General features: G+C 41.2%; 2 protein-coding genes across 2 annotated transcripts in view; both read left to right on the top strand.

Annotated features, from left to right (window-relative positions):
• Positions 1 to 18,916, top strand: part of abcb6a (ATP binding cassette subfamily B member 6 (LAN blood group) a) — a gene marked incomplete at its 3' end in the record, with an annotated part of 160,583 nt that overhangs the window by 63,891 nt on the left and 77,776 nt on the right. The window lies entirely within an intron of this gene.
• The window catches only part of LOC311041059 (protein NLRC3-like), a gene marked incomplete at its 3' end in the record, with an annotated part of 33,213 nt that continues 22,566 nt past the window's right edge, over positions 8,270 to 18,916 (top strand). Inside the window, exon 1 of the mRNA XM_084051497.1 lies at positions 8,270 to 8,293. The remainder of the gene's footprint in view (positions 8,294 to 18,916) is intronic.

An 18,916-nucleotide genomic window follows, 5' to 3' on the forward strand; every position in this document is an offset into this window, starting at 1 on the left:
AGAGCTGTTTCACCGTACGATGTAAGTCAATGAGGAGCACATTTTTAATTGACAATTTCTGATCAATGGAGAAATTATTTTTGATTTCTCGTCCACCTTTGCAGTTACACCATGGCAAGGTAACTACACAACCCAAACCTCTACCAAACTGGTCTTGCTCTATAAATCTTCAATATCTTCACTTTTAATCATCCACACTTACAGTAAGCTGATGTGGTATGGAATGTAGCATCCGTCTACCACACACTTGCGTCCGCACACAGAGACAGACAGACAGACAGACAGACAGACAGACAGACAGACAGACAGACAGACAGATTGTGTGGTTCAAAACTCTATAAATGGATATTGTTGGACACACTGTGTGAAATTAAGGCTTATGACATGCCTCAGTTTACTACAGAGTTTATTTTCTTCATCTATCCACAACCCAAAGTAAACATTCCAACATTGCTGATGGCCAGTCCTTCCCACACACCAGTTCAAATGCTACATTGATTAGTGATTAGTACATTATGTGTATTACATGGTACATTATGACCATGAATGTAAGACATCATTTTATCAAATAATGCAAATCTTTTTGTAAAAAAAATACACCTTCAGTAACATTGATTTATCTTATTAATTGTCAGTGCTGGTGAGATAGTTTCAACAGGTAACAATAGAATGTTACTAAACCTCATTCTATTGATGAGTCATGCAGTCATGTCTGACATCCTAGATGAATATTAATGAACATTAAATGAACAAACACACCATTTCACACAACCTTCTTTAACCACAATCCATGTTTCTAATGTACTTCAAAACAAGCTCAGATTGTGTTCAGTACCATGATGGTGAATGAAGTCATGTGGTTGTTTTACATAGACATGATACTGTGTGTGAATGTAACCTAACTGTACATATAATACTGCATGTGTATCCTTGTATGCTCTCCTTTATGTGGACATACATACATTGTTAAGAAGTGTGTGGTAGCATCACAAACAGGTGGTAGAGGGGTGCTATAGTGCATTCCCATACCAGATCGGCTGTTACATCACAACATGGCCGCCATCCCACACCACTACATATCCCAGAATGCCTCACCACTCTCACAGGTGTAGGTGCTTAAGAGAGCAAACACCACACTCAGGAAAGAACATTGAATTGATGAAGCAACAGAGAGAAACAAAGAAAACACACCTTAACCAATTAAACCCTACATACATTCTCTAGTCCTCCAGGGGTCTATACTAATACCAAATCTCTTTGTTGTAAATAGCTCATCTACAAGCTCACAACACGTTGCATTGTGATATGTTGTGAGATTGTATATTTGGCAAAATGTTGGCCTATTTTCACACAATGTTGGCCTATTATAACATGACCAGAATAGGGACTGGGGTTCATGTGGTTAAAAGGGTGTGGTATATATTGATACACATTTATGGACTTATAGAGCCCAATTTGAACACACACACACACACACACACACACACACACACACACACACACACACACACACACACACACACACACACACACACACACACACACACACACACACACACACACACACACACACACACACACACACACACACACACACACACACACACACACACACAGATAAGTTTGGATACTGAGTGGTCTACAGCACATTCCAGAGAACACTAGATGTCCAGTTCAAAGGATGCTTCCCAGAGGGCATCTGACCTTAGCTGGCCTCTAGCATCTTGGGGTGTTGTTCTTCTGCACAATGGACACACACACACACACACACACACACACACACACACACACACACACACACACACACACACACAGACACCCCAGTGGGGACTATTCTATTGTTTTGCCAAAGCTGATCACCTGTCACATGTGCTTTATGGTTATAAGTATAACTACTGCTACTGTATGTACTGTTATGCATAACATATAACAGACTCAGGATTGACTGATTGATTGATTGAACATTTTATTGACAATAATACAAATATGATTAAATAAATAATCCATGCACAGGCTCACCAGGAGACATATCATTGTAAAAAACTGATGAAGGTGAAGAAACATTGTCTTCTTTTTCAATGTCTCCTTTGCAGGTGAAGAACAACTTTGTCTTGATCTGGATATGAATTCACCAGGTAAGAATCCTATAAGAGAATATTATGCATGTTTGATGAATGCATTATGTGGTATAACATTGTATATTATGACTGGAGGAATGTAAGACAAAAATGAATAAGATGATGGTAATCATTTTGTAAAAATATATGTACATTCAGTAATATTTTCAGTGCTGAAAAGATAGAAACAGCAGGTGACATTTTATTTTACTCAACCTCATTCCATTGGTGAATCATGCATGAAGTCTCAGAGCTGTCTGACAGATTAGTTTGACAGATAAATATTTTCTTCATTAAATAGACACACACGGCCGGAAGTGGGGCGCCTACAAATTCACGCCCACTTTTGACACAGCGCCGCTACTCGAGGTCCTTTAGAACGATGAACTGCAGCTCTCAATGAAATCTCTATGAGAGGAATTGTAAAATACCGTAATTTCACTGGTTAACTACTGAGGCTGTAGAGATTTTTTTTGTGTTCTAATAAAGTGTCCTATTTGTTTGATATGTCGTTTTTAATGTGACATACCTGCCATCTCAATATACAACCCACAATATACTATAATATTCTCCATCAGTGTCTCAAAAGTTCTAGCATCTGAAATCTAAGGTTTAAGTGGTCGCATGGTATATACGTCACGGACGCATCCCTTGAGGTTTTCAATACCCAGATAAATTTGTGTCTCACATGCATCATTTTTATAGGCTATTTATTTGGGACAATTATCCAAACAGCATCTTGAAAGACTATTTGTATATTAATACTAACCTGGAGTATTCACTAAGTAGTTGAAAATGTCGGGATATGTCACTCCTCCATTTAGTTGGGTTATTTCCCCAACTTAAATTCAGGCAAGTTAATACAACAACGGTTTTAATTTGTCACGTACCGTCTGAGCTCCGTGGTGGGTAGAAAATTAATATAAGCCTATGAGATGTTCAAAATATAGCAATTTGAACAAAGTCAGTCGGGATTGGGATGAGAATTCCCCACCTCAGAGTGGACGCTCGGCGCTCGTAAAGACAGCGATGTCACTGAAATGCGACTACTGTGTCTGTCTGCAGTCTGCCCTCTGCTGTGTTAACATTATGGGTAACCCATAAAAGTGGCAAATTAAATGTGAGACACATCAACTATTAAGAAAACAAGAAGATATGTTGACAAAGACACTCCATACATTTGGAAACATATTTTTTATTTAAATCAATATCGTCTCCAGTTAATGTAGGATCATTTAAAAAGTAGGCTAACTCTCATATCCTCTCATAGGGAATACATTGGCAGCTGCAGTACATCTTTCTAACGGACCTCGACTGGAGGCACTGTCTCAAAAGTGAGCGTGAAATTTGTAGTTCCCGTGTTGGTCTATGAACAAATCAGCCGCATGCACCTCCCCAGGACTGAAACACAACATTTAACTCAACCTTTTATCACAAGTTATATTTCAACTGTAAAAACGGCACACATGGAGTACAGTACCATGATAGTGAATGAAGTCATGTGATGGCATGATACCATGTGATTAAGGTTGATTTATTGTAGCCATAGGTGGATTATGAGACAACGGACCCATCAACAGGATCAATGCACATCACATTTACCTGTAGCCTATATCAACAGTGTATATTCACACATCACATTTACCTGTAGCCTATATCAACAGTGTATATTCACACATCACATTTACCTGTAGCCTACATCAACATTGTATATTCACACAATAAACTGCAAAAGCATTTTAACTAATGCTTAAGTCATGCTCCATCAAACGATGGTGTCGCTTGCCAAAAATAGCTGATCTACAAGTTCAAAAAGTCAGTCGTGCATGCTACGCTTTGTGAACTTGTAGATCAGTTATTTTCAACGCATTGTGCCACTGTCATTTGACAAAGTATTAATCAGGCTTGAAACAAAGTAATAGTGAAATGGTATCATGATGGTTTGTTTCTTGTGACGTCTTCAAAGTGAATCATTAGTCTGTTCCTTCAGGTTTCAGTAAGATGTTTGAGGCTGTGTTATTGACATGAATGACTAGCGGCGGACTGGCCGTTTGACACAGAGGGCATATGCCCGGTGTGCCGACCAGTAATGGGCCGGTGGTCCCCAAAAACAAAATTATATATATGTTTATTGTTTTTGCCCCCCGTTTTAGGATCATTACGGTAATTGGTGGGTTGCGCTGACCAATTATTTATGCTCCCATTTTAGGATAATTAACTATATACACACTCTCAAGTCAGTGTCATTGTGATGTGGAGTGTCCTTGTAGATCTGCTATTTTTGCAATTAAGTTCTGATTGCATGCAGACTAATTTCTGCTTATAATCATGTTTATACTTCACCCTTTCATAATAGTCCTCTACTGCTCATGTCCAGGTTTGCAATAGGTCCTGTCCAATACATCATCTCCAGTGGAGATGATCTCCACAGAGTAGGGTATCTTACTGCCAGTGTAATGATGTGCTTTAGCCAGCATCCTCCTTATAAGAGCAACACACTCTCATTGTTTGTGAGTACTGTAGGCTAACTACTGTATCATATTTTTGGGATGTAGTTGTGTATGGGTAATTTTCTCCCAAATCTCTGGGATAATTTCTGCCTATTTACGTATTTTATGTGGATTTGATGTTTGTATATACTATTCATAATGTTCCATGAGTACATCAATCATTGTATTCATGAGTATTTTATCCTTGCCACCATATTAAATGGTTTAGATGCTATAGTACAGGTTCATTGTTCACCTGTTATCCTATAGTTGCAATGTACAATGTATCATTTTTTGATATTATATTGTTTGGACACAACCCACACGTGTGTGTGTGTGTGTGTGTGTGTGTGTGTGTGTGTGTGTGTGTGTGTGTGTGTGTGTGTGTGTGTGTGTGTGTGTGTGTGTGTGTGTGTGTGTGTGTGTGTGTGTGTGTGTGTGTGTGTGTGTGTGTGTATTATAATGGGCAGAACAGGGACTGGGGTTCATGTGGTTAAAATGGGCACAAAATGTCTATATGTGTTGAACACCAGTTGCTCCATGTGGGTTTGGGAGTCAGACTCATTAGAGTGATTTTTTTTTAAAAGTCAGTTAAAGGGCAAGACCACTTTGGTAGAGGTTTGGGTTGTGTAGTTACCTTGCCATGATGTAACTCCAAAGGTGGACGAGAAAAAAAAAATGCTCCATTGATTAGAAATTGATAATTCAAAATATGCGCCTCATTGACTTACATTGTACGGTAAAACAGCTCTCAAAGTCACTATTTTAGCACAGAAACGAACACAAACAAAGTTGATTCAGACAATATAGAACATCACCAAACCCAGTACAGTTTTTTTAATTATAAAAATGACAACTTACTGTTGATTTCACTATTTTTATTAAGAAGAAAACCCGGACTGGATCCGTAGATCGGGATCCGGATCTTCAAATAGTCAAATTGAAGTTGACATACTGTAGGTAAAAGAGTAACTTTGGGAGCTGTTCCACCGTACGATGTAAGTCAATGAGGAGCACATTTTTAATTGACAATTTCTGATCAATGGAGAAATTATTTTTGATTTCTCGTCCACCTTTGTAGTTACACCATGGCAAGGTAACTACACAACCCAAACCTCTACCAAACTGGTCTTGCTCTATAAATCTTCAATATCTTCACTTTTAATCATCCACATTTACAGTAAGCTGATGTGGTATGGACTGTAGCATCCATCTACCACACACTTGCGTCCGCACACAGAGACAGACAGACAGACAGACAGACAGACAGACAGTGTGGTTCAAAACTCTATAAATGGATATTGTTGGACACACTGTGTGAAATTAAGGCTTATGACACGCCTCAGTTTACTACAGAGTTTATTTTCTTCATCTATCCAAAACCCAAAGTAAAAATTCCAACATTGCTGATGGCCAGTCCTTCCCACACACCAGTTCAAATGCTACATTGATTAGTGATTAGTACATTATGTGTATTACATGGTACATTATGACCATGAATGTAAGACATCATTGTGCTCAGGAGGTAAAGTTGTCGCTTGGGAAACGGAAGCTTCCCGGTTCGATCCCCGGCTCCCCCTGTGATAGTGTCAAAGTGTCCTTGAGCAAGACACTGAACCCCTAACTGCTCCTGAGGAGCAGGTTGGAGCCTTACATGGGCTCCTCTGCTGTCAGTGTGTGAATGGATGAATGTAATGCACATTGTAAATGTTCCATTTATCATTTCACTGGAGTCCTCCAGGGGTCTATACTTAGCCCCTCATTTTCTCCCAAATCTCTTTGCTGAAAATAACTGATCTACAAACTCTCAACATGTTACAACATGACATGTTGTGAGATTGTAGATCAGCTATTTTAGGCAAATGTTTGCCTATTTTCTCATACTATTGCCTATAATGACATGAATAGAATAGGGATGCTGGGGTTCAAGTGGTTAGAAGGGAGGGGCAAAATTGTCTAATTGTCTTGAGCACCAGTTGCTCCATTTGGGTTTGATTCAAATCTACAATATCTTCATATTTGAATCATCCACACCAAGCTGATCTGGTGTAGCACAGAATGCAAAACTGAGGCTACCAGAAAGCCTATAATTAAAGTTACACTGTTGTGCCAAGCTATTGGTCTATGTCTTTGGACATTGGTTTATGTGTTTTATATGGATTTGATGTTTGTATATATTCATCATGTTCCATGAGTTCATCAGTCATTGTATTAGTGATACAGTATTTTATCATGACACCATGTTAAATGGTTTAATAGGTTTATTGTTGACCTGATATCCTATATTTTCAATCTCCAGATAATGTTTTGATAGTATATTGTTTAGATTGATGCTAGGTTACCTGTGATCCTAGTTGACTGAGTCACTACACTGTCTCTCTGCATTTGATGTATGTGTTTATATTGCTCATTGTAAGTCTCTCTAGATGACTAATAGGGGGGGCAGTAGCTCAGGGGTAGAGTGGGCCGGGTAGAGTGAACTGGAAACCGCAAGGTTCCCAGTTTGATCCCGGGCTGGGGGGCTCCCCCAGAGTTAGTGTGGAAGTGTCCTTGAGCAAGACACTGAACCTCTAATTGCTCTGATGAGCAGGTTGGTGTCTTGCATGGTTTCCTCCACCATCGCTGTGTGTGTGTGTGTGTGTGTGTGTGTGTGTGTGTGTGTGTGTGTGTGGGATACAGGTTGTCAGCAGGTGAACTATAAAGCACCATTTTGCATATTTATAGAGAGAGTCTGCCAAATGCCTAAAATGTACCGCGTGTGTTTGTGTGTGTGTGTCCGTACGGCGCTTGTGTTACTATACTTATGAGGGCCAAATGTCCCCAAAAGAATAGTAAATTAGAGAAGTGGATGTTGTGATTTTCCTGGTACAATTTAAATGCTTGTTTTAAGGTAGGATTAGTCATTGTGAGTTTAGGATTAGTGGCTGATGTTGGAGTTATGCCTGACTTTCACTTAGTTGCGTGCTGGTTTTGTGCATCGAAAATAAATGATCTACAAGCTCACAATATGTCGCAGCACGACGTGTTTTGAGCTTGTAGATAGTCTATTTAAGGCTTTAGGGTTATGGAAAGAAAATCAAAAGTATGTTAATAAAAACGTGTGTGTGTGTGTGTGTGTGTGTGTGTGTGTGTGTGTGTGTGTGTGTGTGTGTGTGTGTGTGTGTGTGTGTGTGTGTGTGTGTGTGTATGTGTGTGTGTGTGTGCGTGTGCGTGTATGTGTGTGTGTGTGCGTGTGCGTGTGTGTTTGTGTGATACAGAGGTTGTCAACAGGTGAACTTCCTGACGTCCTGATTGGATGTCTATAGTTCCAGCCACCTCCAGACCCGCCCACAGTACTGTCTCCACCTATCACATGTGCTTTGTGCTCATGAATATGTAAGCAGGTATGTGATGTCTCACACATGTTAATGTCACACTGGCTTAAAGAGTGTTCTACTGTATGTACTGTCATAAAACATATTTAACATCATACACTCTAACAATCACATTCACAAATCATTGTTATATTAAGTCAGGACTGAGTCTTTTTATAGACAAAATAAAGAATATGAGACGTATATTAATAAATCTATGCACAGCCTCACCAGGTGTCATATTGTTGTACAATATACTGATTAATGTGAAGAAACATTGTCTTCTTTGCAGATGCAGATCAACGTTGACTTGATCTGGATGTGAATTCACCAGGTAATATTACACATGTTGGATGAATGCATTACAGTGTGTGGTATTACAGTATATTGTATATTATGACTGTATGAATGTCAGAAATAATTAAGATAATGGTGATTATTTTGTAAAAACATTGTACGTACATTCAGTAACATTGATTTATTTCTTCTCTGCATGAAGTGTCAGAGCTGTCTGAAGGGCTAGACTACTGGTAGAGGTTTGGGTTGTGTGGTTACCTTGCCATGATGTAACTCCAAAGGTGGGCAAGAAATCAAAAATGAATGGTTGGTCCACTGATTAGAAATTGATAATTCAAAATATGCTCCTCATTGACTTACATTGTATGGTGAAATATCTCTCAAAGTCACTATTTTAGTCCATCCAGCAAAAGAAGATACGGATGCACGGATCCAGTTTGTGTTTTCTTCCTAATAAAAATAGAAAGATTAACAGGAAGTTTACATTTTTATAAATAAATAAAACAGCACTAGGTTTGGTGATGTTCTATATTGTTTGAATCAGCTTTGTTTGAGTTTGTTTATGTGCTAAAAGAGTGACTTTGAGAGCTGTTTTACCATACAATGTAAGTCAATGAGGAGCACATTTTGAATGATCAATTACTAATTAATGGAGCAATAATGTTTTGATCTCTTGTCCACCTTAAGAGTTACATCATGGCAAGGTAACTACACAACCCAAACCTCTACCAGAGTGGTTTTGCCTCAGGTTTGAGCCCTCCAGGGGTCTATACTAGACCCTCTCATTTTTTTCCAAATCTCTTTGTCGTAAATAGCTCATCTACAACACGTTGTATCGTGATATGTTGTGAGATTGTATTATTACTAAATATTACTATTTCCCTGAATTTTGGCCTATTATAACATGGGCAGAACAGGGACTGGGGTTCATGTGGTTACAATGGGCACTAAACTGTCTTTATGTGCTGAACACCAGTTTCTCCATGTGGGTTTGGGAGTCAGACTCATTAGTGTGAAAAGTAGGGGAAAAAAGGGCAAGACCACTTTGTTAGAGGTTTACCTTTGTTTGAGTTGTAGTTACCTTGCCATGATGTAACTCCAAAGGCGGACAAGAAACTACACAACCCAAACCTCTACCAAACTGGTCTTGCTCTTTAAATCTTCAACATTTTCACTTTTAATCATCTACATTTACAGTAAGCTGATGTGGTATGGACTGTAGCATCCATCTACCACACACTTGTGTACGCACACAGAGACAGACAGACTACACAACACATGGGCGCGGCAGTGGCTCAGGAGGTAAAGTGGTCGCCTGGGAAATGGAAGCTTCCCGGTTTGATCCCCGGCTCCCCCTGTGATAGTGTCAAAGTGTCCTTGAGCAAGACACTGAACCCCTAACTGCTCCTGAGGAGCAGGTTGGAGCCTTACATGGGCTCCTCTGCTGTCAGTGTGTGAATGGATGAATGTAATGCACATTGTAAATGTTCCATTTATCATTTCACTGGAGTCCCCCAGGGGTCTATACCGGGCCCCTCATTTTATCTCCATACTGTAGGTACCTGGCGCACCAGGTGGTCCTGCGTATGTGGTTTAGGTGCACCATCTGCCCTTTGGCCAGCGGCGGACTGGCCGGTTCACACAGCGGGCATATGCCTGGTGGGCCGACCATAATGGGCCGACCATAATAGTTTTTGCCCCTCAGTTTTAGGATCATTACGGTAGTTGGCAGGTTGCGCTGACCAATTATTTGTGCTCCCATTTTAAGATAGTTAACTATCTACACACTCACAAGTCAGTGTCATTGTGACGTGGAGTGTCCTTGTAGATCTGCTATTTTTGCAATTAAGTAATTAAGTTCTGATTGCATGCAGACTAATTTCTGCATGTAATCATGTTCATACTTCACCCTTTCATAATAGTCCTCTACTGCTCATGTCCAGGTTTGCAATAGGTCCTGTCCAATACATCATCTCCAGTGGAGATGATCTCCACAGAGTAGGGTATCTTACTGCCAGTGTAATGATGTGCTTTAGCCAGCATCCTCCTTATAAGAGCAACACACTCTCATTGTTTGTGAGTACTGTAGGCTAACTACTGTATCATATTTATGGGTTGTGTAGTTGTGTATGGGTCATGTAGTTCTCATTTATTTTACTCAAGGCTCCAGAACATGGAGGGATGCTTTTCAGTAAAAGTGGTGGTATTAAGGGCATGTGTGTTTGTTTGTATGTGCCTCGACGGAGTGGGGCGGTAGAGTATATGTACGCCGGTTGTGGTGGGCAGGTCTGGACCAAAATGTCATGGCAGAATATATGTCCCAGTGCAGCCCTGCCTTTGGCGAGAAATATACATGACAAGCTTGTAGATCAGCTATTTTTTAGAGCTGCTGAAATGTAGAACACACACTAAGAAGATACACCTTAACCAATTAAACCCTACACAACACAGTGGCTCAGGAGGTAAAATGGTCTCTTGTGAAACAGAAGGTTCCCGGTTCGATCCCCGACTCCCCCTGTGATAGTGTCAAAGTGTCCTTGAGCAAGACACTGATCCCCAAACTGCTCCTGAGGAGCAGGTTGGAGCCTTACATGGGCTCCTCTGCTGTCAGTGTATGTGGTTTATGTGCATCATCTAGTGGACTTATTGTGAAACTACACCTGATCTGTGATTTCTCTGCTGTAGAGTTTTAAACTGGTTTGTGGTGTCAGAACTGGCCTGGTCACTTAGCTAGCCAGCATCCTCCTTATAAGAGCAACACACTCTCATCGTTTGTGAGTACTGTAGGCTAACTACTGTAGGCTATCATATTTATGGGCTGTGTAGTTGTATATGGGTAATTTTCTCCCAAATCTCTGGGATAATCTTTGCCTATTTGCCTACTTATGATGTATTTTATGTGGATTTGATGTTTGTATATACTATTCATAATGTTCCATGAGTACATCAATCATTGTATTCATGATACAGTATTTTATTCATGACACCATATTAAATGGTTTAGATGCTATAGTACAGGTTCATTGTTCACCTGTTATCCTATAGTTGCAATGTATCATTTTTTGATAGTATATTGTTTGGACACAACCCAAACCTGTACCAAAGTGGTCTTTGTGTGTGTGTGTGTGTGTGTGTGTGTGTGTGTGTGTGTGTGTGTGTGTGTGTGTGTGTGTGTGTGTGCGTGCGTGCGTGCGTGCGTGCGTGCGTGCGTGCGTGCGTGCGTGCGTGCGTGCGTGCGTGCGTGCGTGCGTGCGCGGGCGGGCGGGCGGGCGGGCGGGCGGGCGGGCGTGCGTGTGTGCGTGTGCTCGCGAGTGCGTGCCTGCGTGCATGCATTATAACATGGGCAGAACAGGGACTGGGGTTCATGTGGTTAAAATGGACACAAAATGTCTCTATGTGTTGAACACCAGTTGCTCGATGTGGGTTTGGGAGTCAGAGTCATTAGTGCGAAAGTTTTTTTTTTTCAGTTTCAGTTAAAGGGCAAGACCACTTTGGTAGAGGTTTAGGTTGTTTAGTTACCTTGCCATGATGTAACTCCAAAGATGGACGAGAAATCAAAAATAATTGCTCCATTGCTTAGAAATTGATAATTCAAAATATGCGTTTGTTTCATTGACTTACATTGTACGGTAAAACAGCTCTCAAAGTCACTCTTTTAGCACATAAACGAACACAAACAAAGTTGATTCAGACAATATAGAACATCACCAAACCCAGTACAGTTTTTTTAATTATCTAAGGTTTAAGTGGTCGCATGGTATATACGTCACGGACGCATCCCTTGAGGTTTTCAATACCCAGATAAATTTGTGTCTCACATGCATCATTTTTATAGGCTATTTATTTGGGACAATTATCCAAACAGCATCTTGAAAGACTATTTGTATATTAATACTAACCTGGAGTATTCACTAAGTAGTTGAAAATGTCGGGATATGTCACTCCTCCATTTAGTTGGGTTATTTCCCCAACTTACATTCAGGCAAGTTAATACAACAACGGTATTAATTTGTCACATACCGTCTGAGCTCCGTGGTGGGTAGAAAATTAATATAAGCCTATGAGATGTTCAAAATATAGCAATTTGAACAAAGTCAGTCGGGATTGGGATGAGAATTCCCCACCTCAGAGTGGACGCTCGGCGCTCGTAAAGACAGCGACGTCACTGAAATGCGACTACTGTGTCTGTCTGCAGTCTGCCCTCTGCTGTGTTAACATTATGGGTAACCCATAAAAGTGGCAAATTAAATGTGAGACACATCAACTATTAAGAAAACAAGAAGATATGTTGACAAAGACACTCCATACATTTGGAAACATATTTTTTATTTAAATCAATATCGTCTCCAGTTAATGTAGGATCATTTAAAAAGTAGGCTAACTCTCATATCCTCTCATAGGGAATACATTGGCAGCTGCAGTACATCGTTCTAACGGACCTCGACTGGAGGCACTGTCTCAAAAGTGAGCGTGAAATGTGTTGTTCCCGTGTTGGTCTATGAACAAATCAGCCGCATGCACCTCCCCAGGACTGAAACACAACATTTAACTCAACCTTTTATCGCAAGCTATATTTCAACTGTAAAAACGGCACACATGGAGTACAGTACCATGATAGTGAATGAAGTCATGTGATGACATGATACCGTGTGATTAAGGTTGATTTATTGTAGCCATAGGTGGATTATGAGACAACGGACCCATCAACAGGATCAATGCACATCACATTTACCTGTAGCCTACATCAACAGTGTATATTCACACATCACATTTACCTGTAGCCTACATCAACAGTGTATATTCACACATCACATTTACCTGTAGCCTACATCAACAGTGTATATTCACACATCACATTTACCTGTATCCTACATCAACAGTGTATATTCACACATCGCATTTACCTGTAGCCTACATCAACAGTGTATATTCACACATTACATTTACCTGTAGCCTACATCAACAGTGTATATTCACACATTACATTTACCTGTAGCCTACATCAACAGTGTATATTCACACATTACATTTACCTGTAGCCTACATCAACATTGTATATTCACACAATAAACTGCAAAAGCATTTTAACTAATGCTTAAGTCATGCTCCATCAAACGATGGTGTCGCTTGCCAAAAATAGCTGATCTACAAGTTTAAAAAGTCAGTTGTGCATGCTACGCTTTGTGAACTTGTAGATCAGTTATTTTCAACGCATTGTGCCACTGTCATTTGACAAAGTATTAATCAGGCTTGAAACAAAGTAATAGTGAAATGGTATCATGATGGTTTGTTTCTTGTGACGTCTTCAAAGTGAATCATTAGTCTGTTCCTTCAGGTTTCAGTAAGATGTTTGATGCTGTGTTATTGACATGAATGACTAGCGGCGGACTGGCCGTTTGACACAGCGGGCATATGCCCGTTGGGCCGACCAGTAATGGGCCGGTGGTCCCCAAAAACAAAATGATATATATGTTTATTGTTTTTGCCCCCCGTTTTAGGATCATTACGGTAATTGGCGGGTTGACCAATTATTTATGCTCCCATTTTAGGATAACTAACTATATACACACTCACAAGTCAGTGTCATTGTGATGTGGAGTGTCCTTGTAGATCTGCTATTTTTGTAATTAAGTTCTGATTGCATGCAGACTAATTTCTGCTTATAATCATGTTTATACTTCACCCTTTCATAATAGTCCTCTACTGCTCATGTCCAGGTTTGCAATAGGTCCTGTCCAATACATCATCTCCAGTGGAGATGATCTCCACAGAGTAGGGTATCTTACTGCCAGTGTAATGATGTGCTTTAGCCAGCATCCTCCTTATAAGAGCAACACACTCTCATTGTTTGTGAGTACTGTAGGCTAACTACTGTATCATATTTATGGGATGTAGTTGTGTATGGGTAATTTTCTCCCAAATCTCTGGGATAATTTCTGCCTATTTACGTATTTTATGTGGATTTGATGTTTGTATATACTATTCATAATGTTCCATGAGTACATCAATCATTGTATTCATGAGTATTTTATCCTTGCCACCATATTAAATGGTTTAGATGCTATAGTACAGGTTCATTGTTCACCTGTTATCCTATAGTTGCAATGTACAATGTATCATTTTTTGATAGTATATTGTTTGGACACAACCCACACGTGTGTGTGTGTGTGTGTGTGTGTGTGTGTGTGTGTGTGTGTGTGTGTGTGTGTGTGTGTGTGTGTGTGTGTGTGTGTGTGTGTGTGTGTGTGTGTGTGTGTGTGTGTGTGTGTGTGTATTATAATGGGCAGAACAGGGACTGGGGTTCATGTGGTTAAAATGGGCACAAAATGTCTATATGTGTTGAACACCAGTTGCTCCATGTGGGTTTGGGAGTCAGACTCATTAGAGTGATTTTTTTTTTTTAAAGTCAGTTAAAGGGCAAGACCACTTTGGTAGAGGTTTGGGTTGTGTAGTTACCTTGCCATGATGTAACTCCAAAGGTGGACGAGAAAAAAAAAATGCTCCATTGATTAGAAATTGATAATTCAAAATATGTGCCTCATTGACTTACATTGTACGGTAAAACAGCTCTCAAAGTCACTCTTTTAGCACAGAAACGAACACAAAGTTGATTCAGACAATATAGAACATCACCAAACCCAGTACAGTTTTTTTAATTATAAAAATGACAACTTACTGTTGATTTCACTATTTTTATTAAGAAGAAAACCCGGACTGGATCCGTAGATCGGGATCCGGATCTTCAAATAGTCAAATTGAAGTTGACATACTGTAGGTAAAAGAGTAACTTTGGGAGCTGTTCCACCGTACGATGTAAGTCAATGAGGAGCACATTATTAATTGACAATTTCTGATCAATGGAGAAATTCTTTTTGATTTCTCGTCCACCTTTGCAGTTACACCATGGCAAGGTAACTACACAACCCAAACCTCTACCAAACTGGTCTTGCTCTATAAATCTTCAATATCTTCACTTTTAATCATCCACATTTACAGTAAGCTGATGTGGTATGGACTGTAGCATCCATCTACCACACACTTGCGTCCGCACACAGAGACAGACAGACAGACAGACAGACAGACAGACAGACAGACAGACAGACAGACAGTGTGGTTCAAAACTCTATAAATGGATATTGTTGGACACACTGTGTGAAATTAAGGCTTATGACACGCCTCAGTTTACTACAGAGTTTATTTTCTTCATCTATCCAAAACCCAAAGTAAAAATTCCAACATTGCTGATGGCCAGTCCTTCCCACACACCAGTTCAAATGCTACATTGATTAGTGATTAGTACATTATGTGTATTACATGGTACATTATGACCATGAATGTAAGACATCATTGTGCTCAGGAGGTAAAGTTGTCGCTTGGGAAACGGAAGCTTCCCGGTTCGATCCCCGGCTCCCCCTGTGATAGTGTCAAAGTGTCCTTGAGCAAGACACTGAACCCCTAACTGCTCCTGAGGAGCAGGTTGGAGCCTTACATGGGCTCCTCTGCTGTCAGTGTGTGAATGGATGAATGTAATGCACATTGTAAATGTTCCTTTTATCATTTCACTGGAGTCCCCCAGGGGTCTATACTTAGCCCCTCATTTTCTCCCAAATCCCTTTGCTGAAAATAACTGATCTACAAACTCTCAACATGTTACAACATGACATGTTGTGAGATTGTAGATCAGCTATTTTAGGCAAATGTTTGCCTATTTTCTCATACTATTGCCTATAATGACATGAATAGAATAGGGATGCTGGGGTTCAAGTGGTTAGAAGGGAGGGGCAAAATTGTCTAATTGTCTTGAGCACCAGTTGCTCCATTTGGGTTTGATTCAAATCTACAATATCTTCATATTTGAATCATCCACACCAAGCTGATCTGGTGTAGCACAGAATGCAAAACTGAGGCTACCAGAAAGCCTATAATTAAAGTTACACTGTTGTGCCAAGCTATTGGTCTATGTCTTTGGACATTGGTCTATGTGTTTTATATGGATTTGATGTTTGTATCTATTCATCATGTTCCATGAGTTCATCAGTCATTGTATTAGTGATACAGTATTTTATCATGACACCATGTTAAATGGTTTAATAGGTTTATTGTTGACCTGATATCCTATATTTTCAATCTCCAGATAATGTTTTGATAGTATATTGGTTAGATTGATGCTAGGTTACCTGTGATCCTAGTTGACTGAGTCACTACACTGTCTCTCTGCATTTGATGTATGTGTTTATATTGCTCATTGTAAGTCTCTCTAGATGACTAATAGGGGGGGCAGTGGCTCAGGGGTAGAGTGGGCCGGGTAGAGTGAACTGGAAACCACAAGGTTCCCAGTTTGATCCCGGGCTGGGGGGCTCCCCCAGAGTTAGTGTGGAAGTGTCCTTGAGCAAGACGCTGAACCTCTAATTGCTCTGATGAGCAGGTTGGTGTCTTGCATGGTTTCTTCCTCCGTGTGTGTGTGTGTGTGTGTGTGTGTGTGTGTGTGTGTGTGTGTGTGTGTGTGTGTGTGTGTGTGTTGGCCTATAATGTTGGCCTATTATAACATGGGCAGGATAGGGACTGGGGTTCATGTGGTTAAAATGGGCACAAAACTGTCTTCATGTGTTGAACACCAGTTTCTCCATGTGGGTTTGGGAGTCAGACTCATTAGTGTGAAAAGTTCCCCCCAAAAAGTCAGTTAAAGGGCAAGACCACTTTGGTAGAGGTTTGGGTTATTTAGTTGCCATGATGTAACTCGCTCCATGTAGCCATAAGAGGATTATACATCCACACAGGATCAACAACACACACATAGCTACACACTATACACACAGCTGTTAACATATTAACTGACGTGTCATTTATGCTCCGTCATACGATGGTGTAGCTTGACTTAATGAAATTAGCTGATCTACAAGTTTAAAATGCATCGTGCATGCGAGATGTTGTGAGCTTGTAGATCAGCTATTCTTTAGAGCTGCTGAAATGTAAAAACACACACTAAGAAGACACACCTTAACCATTTAAATCCTACACAACACATGGGCGCGGCAGTGGCTCAGGAGGTAAAGTGGTCGCTTGGGAACCGGAAGCTTCCCGGTTCGATCCCCGGCTCCCCCTGTGATAGTGTCAAAGTGTCCTTGAGCAAGACACTGAACCCCTAACTGCTCCTGAGGAGCAGGTTGGAGCCTTACATGGGCTCCTCTGCTGTCAGTGTGTGAATGAATGAATGTAATGCACATTGTAAATGTTACATTTATCATTTCACTGGAGTCCCCCAGGGTTCTATACTTGGCCCCTCATTTTCTCCTAAATCTCTTTGCTGAAAATAACTGTTCTGCAAACTCTCAACATGTTACAAGTTCTTGCATATTTTCGCAGACTGTTGCCTATAATGACATGAATAGAATAGGGATGCTGGGGTTCAAGTGGTTAGAAGGGAGGGGCAAAACTGTCTAATTGTCTTGAGCACCAGTTGCTCCCATTTGGGTTTGATTCAAATCTACAATATCTTCATATTTGAATCCTCCACACCAACCTGATCTGGTGTAGCACAGAATGCAAAACTGAGGCTACCAGAAAGCCTATAATTAAAGTTACACTGTTGTGCCAAGCTATTGGTCTATGTGTTTTATATATGATCTGTGATCAGTGGGGTATTTAAGTCCCACCCAGGCAGAGCCACTTCGACTCTTTGATTTCCACGAGTGCAGACGCTTGTGGGCTCAGCTTAAGACATACAGTATACAGAACGGGTGTTTGGCGGCGTGGTCCACTTACTTTGGGTAGAGAGCAGGTCTTGCGAGGCTCCTCTCGGGACGCTTCGCTGCCATATTTACACCAACACAAGTTTATTCCATATTATTCCTGGCGCGGCGTGCACCCTGGTTCCGAATCTGACTTAGTCGGAGGGCGGACCAGGGCGGCTGCTGTTCTGCTCGAGTGATCAAGTGGGAAGCCGTCTGTCGGCCGAATGCTTCGATCGCTGGCAGCGCCAGTGCCGTGGCTGCAGCCTGGTTCCGAGTCTGACCTAGTCGGAGGGCGGACCAGGGCGGCTGCTGTTCTGCTCGAGTGACTCAAGTGGGAAGCTGTCTGTCGGCCGAACGCTTAAATCGCCGGCAGCGCCATAGCCACGGCGGCAGCCTGGTTCCGAGCCTGACCCAGTCAGGGGGCGGACCAGGGCGGTTGCGGGTTTGGGCGCGGTACCGAGGTAGAACCCGAGCGAGGCTGACCCAGTCGAGTATACAATATTCGGGTATTGAGTATATGAGTATTAGATATACAAATACATACGTCTACGAATATATACCTTTTATATATAATTTAGGTATATAGATTTGCATACATAGCCTGAATAATATAGCAAACATGGCCAGCCCAGCGCCCCACGTCTGTCTGGGCTGTGGGATAAAGATGCCCGTGGAGGACGGCCACGATAGATGTATGCTTTGCTTGGGGATGGAGCATGCACGCACGGGCAGTATGGACCCCTCTGCGTGCATGAATTGCTTTATCCTGCGAGAGGCCAGGGCTCGGTCATTTTCTCTCCAACCCTTGAACACTGCCTTAGGGCAGCTGCATCCGGCCAAACGGCGTAAGAGTGCAGTTGGGGGCGACCAGTTGCCTATGCCAGCTCCTGTGGCCACAATAACAGCCCCGCCCCCCCCCGCAGCGCCCC

The sequence above is a fragment of the Gymnoscopelus microlampas genome (genome assembly GCF_963454915.1).
Source record: "Gymnoscopelus microlampas genome assembly, chromosome: 24".
Classification (NCBI taxonomy): domain Eukaryota; kingdom Metazoa; phylum Chordata; class Actinopteri; order Myctophiformes; family Myctophidae; genus Gymnoscopelus; species Gymnoscopelus microlampas.